The following is a 7,232-nucleotide window of genomic DNA, read 5'->3' on the forward strand; positions in this document are numbered from 1 at the left end:
CACAGTGGCACTGGAAAGGGAAATTAATATTTTCTTCCATACTGCTTTCTGGATTTAAAGTCCTACCCACCCAAGGTAAGTAGAGATTAAAGATGCAAAAATGTCAGGATGTTGTCTCCTTTTTTCTTACTCTCTTTTCTTTGTACAGGCCCTGAAGAAGATCATCAATTCAGGCAAAAACACATTGAGAATTTTTTAATTGAAAGTGTTACATTTTTTCTTATATCCTGAGACTGCGGTCTCTCCTACACAATCATACGCAGCCTAGGACACGAAGGATGGAGAGAGTTAAGAGGTTATACTGTTCCCATGAAGAGTCCATTCTACATACACAATTCTGCACATATTAGGGATGAATCATTTGTATTAGATTGGGGATACTGTTTTCTGTAAAAAATTCTAAAAATATACCTCTAAGTAGTAACTGGAAACATACGCGCACGCAGAATCAATCCAGCTGCTGAAGTGCCGTATTACAGGACCAAGCTGAGTTCTTCCCTGTCACTGGAATATTGCAGTAGCAAAGTTTCTTTTTTAAACTACAACTCCCACAATCACCTGGGAACGTGACCTGTAAAGTAAGGTCAAGTGTGCTTCTCTATTGATCAGGTTTACATGAAACACAACAAACCTTTTCACTGTCAAATACAACGTCGATTTCCAATACTCAATTATGGCTCTTAAACAAAAAGAGGGAAATAAACCAGCACTGATCCCCCCCTCCCTCATTTTTTCTGTTATGGATGAGAGAAATCCTAACAAACAGGCCCAGGGTAAAACCTTACTAGGGCCAACAGATGCAGCAGTTGCCACCATTATCTTTCCTGCGATGGCCTGCATCCTGTATAGCAATGTATCCCACATTATCTATAGCACACGCGACACAGGAAGTTTTTCCATACCATTCACTGCTGCTAAGACTTATGGCAGGCTCACTGCCAGCCTGCAAGAAGGCTCCTCTCCCCTCCCCCGAGTCTTGCACTAGTGCTGTTTGAACCATAAGAAAGCTCATGAGTTGTGGCAATGGTGCTCCATTCCCTGATTTCCTCTAAATGGCAGGGGGAGGATGGGTGTGCATGCAGCTGTTCTCTTCCCCAACCCCTGCTTGCTCCTGGCATTTTTTTAGTGGGTGGATGTTGCCCATGTGAAACCCATATAAACATACTTCCATAGTGAACCCTGATGCCACACAGGCTTTACAGTCACCTCATGGATAAAAATCCAGCTGTTTTGTCCCATAGCATTGCTTTTCCTGACATTTGTCCCTTCCCTTGGAGACCCAGGGAAGACTTCACCAAACACTGCGAGACTCAGGAACCGTACTTACCAAAGGCTTAAATGGGTTATTGATTCTCATTGACTTAAGTTACTGAAACTGTGTGATGTACCTTTGGTTTCTAAATTATTGTTTGCTTTTAATTTCACTTTGCAAAAAAAAAAAAAAAAAAACCTCTACTCTCTCTCTCTCTCTCTCTCTCTCTCTCTCTCAAGGTTCTTTATTCTTTCACCTCCTCTGGAGGCCTTCTTCATAACAAGTCATGAATAAGAGTGGAATTTTTTGCAGTCGGTTTGCAAAGCTTGTGGTGAAGCATCAAAATCTAACATAGCAACACCTGGGTTCTACCAGATGGGACCTGGCTGCATTTCTCAGCGTTGGTGGGTTTGTTAGACCCCCTAAATGTGTCTGAGGTTTCCTGTTATTCTGAAAACTTCCTGTCTCTCTTGCTCTGGATTACAAAGAACAAACATTCTATGGACAACTAAAAATTAAACTATCTGCAACCCAAGCTTGACTCATAATCTGAAAGCAAAGGCGGGCAACACATAAGTCACCAAACTTCTCGCAAATGGGCATGCTTGAGTCCTGCAAGACTCTAAATCACACTGGGCATTACAGAGCTGCAGAAGTGCAAAAGAAACAGAAAAATAATCAAGCCATATGTTGAGATCAGGCTCCTTTGTGCACCTTGGTAAAATCAGTCTGAGGTGGCAGTTTAAATTTAGGCAATATAGATTTCACTGTCTTTCCAGTCTTGATAGACAAAGGACTGTTGGTCACTCAGCACTCCCCTGTCCCTGTTGCCTTAGTGACTGGTTCCTGTTGAGTATTCTTATGTGTGTTGTTGTTGTTGTTGTTTAGTCGTTAAGTTGTCTCTGACTCTTCGTGACCCCAGGGGCCAGAGCATGCCAGGCTCTCCTGTCTTCCACTGCCTCCCGGAGTTGGGTCAAATTCGTGTTGTTAGCTTCAATGACACTGTCCAACCATCTCGTCCTCTGTCATCCCCTTCTCCTCTTGCCTTCACACTTTCCCAACATCAGGATCTTTTCCAGGGAGTTTTCTCTTCTCATCAGATGGCCAAAGTACTGGAGCCTCAGCTTCAGGATCTGTCCTTCCAGTGAGCACTCAGGATTGATTTCCTTCAAAATGGATAGGTTTGTTCTCCTTGCAGTCCAGGGGACTCTCAAGAGTCTCCTCTGCACAACAATTCAAAAGCATCAATTCTTTGGTGGTCAGCCTTCTTTATGGTCCAGCTCTCATTTCCATACATCGCTACTGGAAAAATAATAGCTTTGACTATGCGGACCTTTGTCGGCAAGGTGATGTCTCTGCTTTTTAAGATGCTGTCTAGGTTTCTCATCACTTTCCTCCCAAGAAGCAGGTGCCTTTTAATTTCGTGGCTGCTGTCACCATCTGCAGTGACCATGGAGTCCAAGAAAGTAAAATTTTAAACAAATGTTTAAAATCCATCTCAATGGACTCAATATAAGCCAAGGTTTCTTACGCCATTATAAAATATTGTGTTATATCTGCTGAAATTCCCAGCTATATTTTACCACCTCACAAGTTCCATTGGTGATTAGAGGAATAATGACCACATTATTCTTGCTTGTTATCTATAGCCTGGGATTAATTTAGCCACCAATCATTGTCATTGTTGACAGAACAATACCTTCTGTGAGGGGAACTAAATATCAAGTGGAGTCTTAAAGATCATTGCCAGCCTCTGATTTGGGGCCATGTATAAACATACTAAATATTTGTCATGTGGTCCCATTCTTATGTCTGAGGAAGTGGCTTTGTTCACGAAAGCTCACATTAAAATACAACAATTAATCTGGGTACCTCTAAGAGCCTTGTGGTGCAGTGGTTAAACTGCAGCCAAAACTGTGCTCATGACCAAGGGTTCATTCCCAGGTAACCTGCTCAACATTGACTCAGCCTTCTATCCTTCCAAGGTCGGTAAAATGAGTACCCAACTCGCGGGGGGGGGGGGGGAATGTGTAGCCTGCATAATTAACTTGTAAACCACCCAGAGAGTGCTTGAAGTGCAATGGTGCAGTATATAAGCAGCATGCTTTGCTTTTTTGCTTTTTAAGGTGCCACATTTTTGTCTTCATTTTTTTATTCTTCTTTTGTTTTTGCCTGATACACTAGCATATACTAACATGGCTACCTCTTCTAAAATCCCCCAGTGAAACTGAAGCTGGGGAATTGAACTAAAGCTTCCTGAGTCCTACTCCATTACTGTATCCATTACATCACACCGGGTACCTCTAGGATCTTCTAGTCCCCAGTTTATTTCATTTTATCATATCTTCCACTTTGCTGCTCTCAAAACCACAAAGGAACCACAATCTAACCACAGCCACCTACCTTACATACCTTGGGTTTTCTGTCAGTTAGTTGAATGCACAAAGCAGGTGGTTCTTCCATAGCATCACATTCTGGATAGAAATATCAGCAGGAGAATAAACATTTGTTTTCACATGGGTTTCAGAAATATCTGGATCTATATCAGCCCAAAACAGTAAACTTGAACCACATTGATGCTCTCTTCTTGTACCTTAACTTCTGTCCCAAGTCAATACAAGGAGTGGGTTTCACTCTTTGATTGCCTACAAAGAAAACACACACTATTTTTAGTGGACTAAACCTATTAAACACAAATAGACATCCTCCCTTCACTAATTCATCCCATCAAACTGCTTTTAATTAATGAATTCAATTTGCATTCCTGGTAATATGACAAGTGGGAAATTGATGATTAGTGGCAAACTGCTGCCATTATTTATACAACCACATTTAAGCCTGCCTAAATTCCCAATAGCATTCTTGCAAAAAAAAAATTTTTTTAAATGTTTAGACAGGAACTATTTTTATTGTATTCCTCTGTGTATCTTTTAGGTTTGTAAATTGTGTTAATTTTGACTGGGTAAAGTGAGCTGAAAGTGAAATAATCAAGAGTTGTGCATCTAGATATCTGCTGTTTCAATTACAGTTTGACTATGTGCCATGGAGGGAGTCCCCTGGACTGCAAGGAGAACTAACCTATCAGTTCTAAAGGAAATCAACCCTGAGTGCTGACTGGAAGGACAGATCCTGAAGCTGAGGCTCCAGTACTTTGGCCATCTGATGAGAAGAAAAGAGTCTTTGGAAAAGACCTTGATGTTAGGAAAGTGTGACGGCAAGAGGAGAAGGGGACGACAGAGGATGAGTTGGCTGGACAGTGTCATCGAAGCATCCAAGATGAATTTGACACAACTACGGGAAGCAGTGGAAGATAGGAGGGCCTGGCATGCTCTGGTCCATGGGGTCACGAAGAGTCGGACACGGCTAAACGACTAAACAATGACGATGTGCCATGGAACGCAAATAATTTTCCAGTTCACTCACTCTTTATTTTTTCTAAAAGGTTCTTGTTCTTTACAGACAACCAACAGTTCTGCCTAGATCACTATCATTCAGCTTGCCATATTTCCAGTCTTCTTGCTTCACCTCATTTCTCAATTCCATTTGTGAATTTAGTTTTTATATGTCCACATGAAAATATTCTCAGTTGTTTTGCTTTCATTACTCTGACTATAGATATTTTTATTTATATTTTCAAATACACAGCGTTTCCTCTATAAGATATAATTATATGGACACACCTTTCTTTAGTGTGCACACTTTATGCAAATAAAATATTTTAATATTTTTTATTGCTCTGTGTTTGACTTTCAATAAGGCCATGACTACACAATGAAATAGAGAGTAGCAACAGTTTCCCCAGATATTGTGACTTTAAATGCTCATTAACTGGCACTTACAGTCACAATAACTCACTCTGAGACATTTGCAGGGGAAAGAATACAAATGTTCCATTATTTACACTTGTGAACAGATCAATAGCAAACAAGCAACATTGCTTCCAACAAACTAAAGAGGGGGGAAGGAAAACTCTTCGCAGAGAGCCAGGGCTCTCTTTGAATCGTGAGGTAGGAGGGAACGATTGGTTAGTCCTGAATAGATTGACAGTCACCCCAGCCTACCCAGCCTAGAAAATTCCCTCCCACTCACTCAAATCACAGGCAGCATGTAAGGTTGTGAAAACTCCAACACAAATATATTTGGATGTAGGGCAGAAATAAATTGGATGGGCCACTGATCACAGCTGCAGTGTTAAAATGGAACCTCCATGGGATGTAGTATACTTTGGGGCAAGAGTGGGTTATCTTGCTGCTTTCCAGATTTTGCTGAACTGCAGTACCTGTGCAGTATGGGGTAAAGGCAGTTTGTGGGTTGAACAGGTGGAACACCTTCTCTCACCATTTTGGTGAATGCTTTCTCACTAAGTCCATGATCCACCAAGAGGATTATATAAATTCATGGAGGGTAGGTATATCCATAGCTAGTCGTCAGGATAGAGATATTTGTAATCCAATATCAGGATTATCAGGTGCAGTATGCCTCTGTATATATGTTGCTGAGCAGAACAATTGGGCAGCAATTGCTGGAGGTCATGACTACTTGTGGTTTTCCCAGTTGCTGGAAGCAGCTGCAAAATATTTCTTTAACATAAAATAAACTTAAATGATATACTTTAAACTTAAGAATTAATTTCAGTTGCCAAACACCTTCCTTATGCCCAAAATGCAAAAAAAGTATAAGAAATGTATTTTATTTTATTTATTCATTCGATTTATACCCCGCCCCCCTAGACAGCATCTACTTGGGGCAGCTTACAAAATCATAAAATATCATTAAATGACAATAAAACATCACAATCAGGATAAACAATATTCAGAATCATAAAAACATTTAAACAATAATATAGTATGATCAAGATGGGGAATGAAAGAACAGAGAGATAGAATTCAAGAATTGACAGGAGGGAAGGCCTGCCTGAAGAGCCAAGTTTTTAAATGTGGTGGTTTGCTTGCTAAAAAATGAAAGCCTCTTTTTATTTCAGTTTTAAGATAGTTTGCTACTGGCAATGGAGATGACCTATTAGCAGCGTCTCAAACATGAGCTACCATTTCTCACAATCCCTTCACAAGTGCTTGTAGTGAGAAGGATTTGAGTTCTCCAGAATTTAATACCTAACATCACAAAACATTTTCTAATGTTTTGTAACATTATAGTTTGTTCTAAGAAATGTATTCTCCCAGTTCAACATTCTTCATTCTGGATCCAGGTCATGGTCAAGGTCCTTTTTAGCACTAAATTCTTTTTTATTTGGATTGCTCCCAGCAAGCACTGAAGCAGCTTCCTTTTTTAACAGAAAGCTAGGCAGAATTAGGCCTATGCTAGGCCACAAAGCCTTTCAGCTTAGGCCTTTCTCCCAAGTGAGCCACATTTAGGTACTATAGGTGTCTCTCAGTGGGACGTGGTGGCGCTGCAGGTTAAACCGCAGAAGCCTCTGTGCTGTAAGGTCTGTAGATCTTCAGCTGTGAGATCAAATCCACGTGACAGAATGAGCGCCCATCACTTGTCCCAGCTCCTGCCACCCTAGTGGTTCGAAAGCATGCAAATACGAGTAGATAAATAGGGACCACCTCGGTGGAAAGGTAACAGCGTTCCACGTCTAAGTCACACTGGCCATGTAACCACGGAAGATTGTCTTCGGACAAAACGCTGGCTCAATGGCTTGGAAACGGGCTCAATGGCTTGGAAATGGGGATGAGCACTGCCCCCTAGAGTCGAACATGACTGGACAAAAATTGTCAATGGGAACCTTTACCTAGGTGTCTCTCAGGAGAGACTTACAGAATGGAGAATTCTGGGATTTTTTTGTCCACATAAAACTGAATGGCACATGCCTAGAAATTACATCTGTCTGTACATCACAATGGAGAAAGATCCTGGATTTTAATGTACAGTGGGGTCTTGACTTGAGAACTTAATCCGTATTGGAAGGCGGTTCTCAAGTCAAAAAGTCTGTAGGTCAAGTCTCCATTGACCTACAGTG

The sequence above is a fragment of the Pogona vitticeps genome, chromosome 6 (assembly GCF_051106095.1).
Source record: "Pogona vitticeps strain Pit_001003342236 chromosome 6, PviZW2.1, whole genome shotgun sequence".
Taxonomy (NCBI): domain Eukaryota; kingdom Metazoa; phylum Chordata; class Lepidosauria; order Squamata; family Agamidae; genus Pogona; species Pogona vitticeps.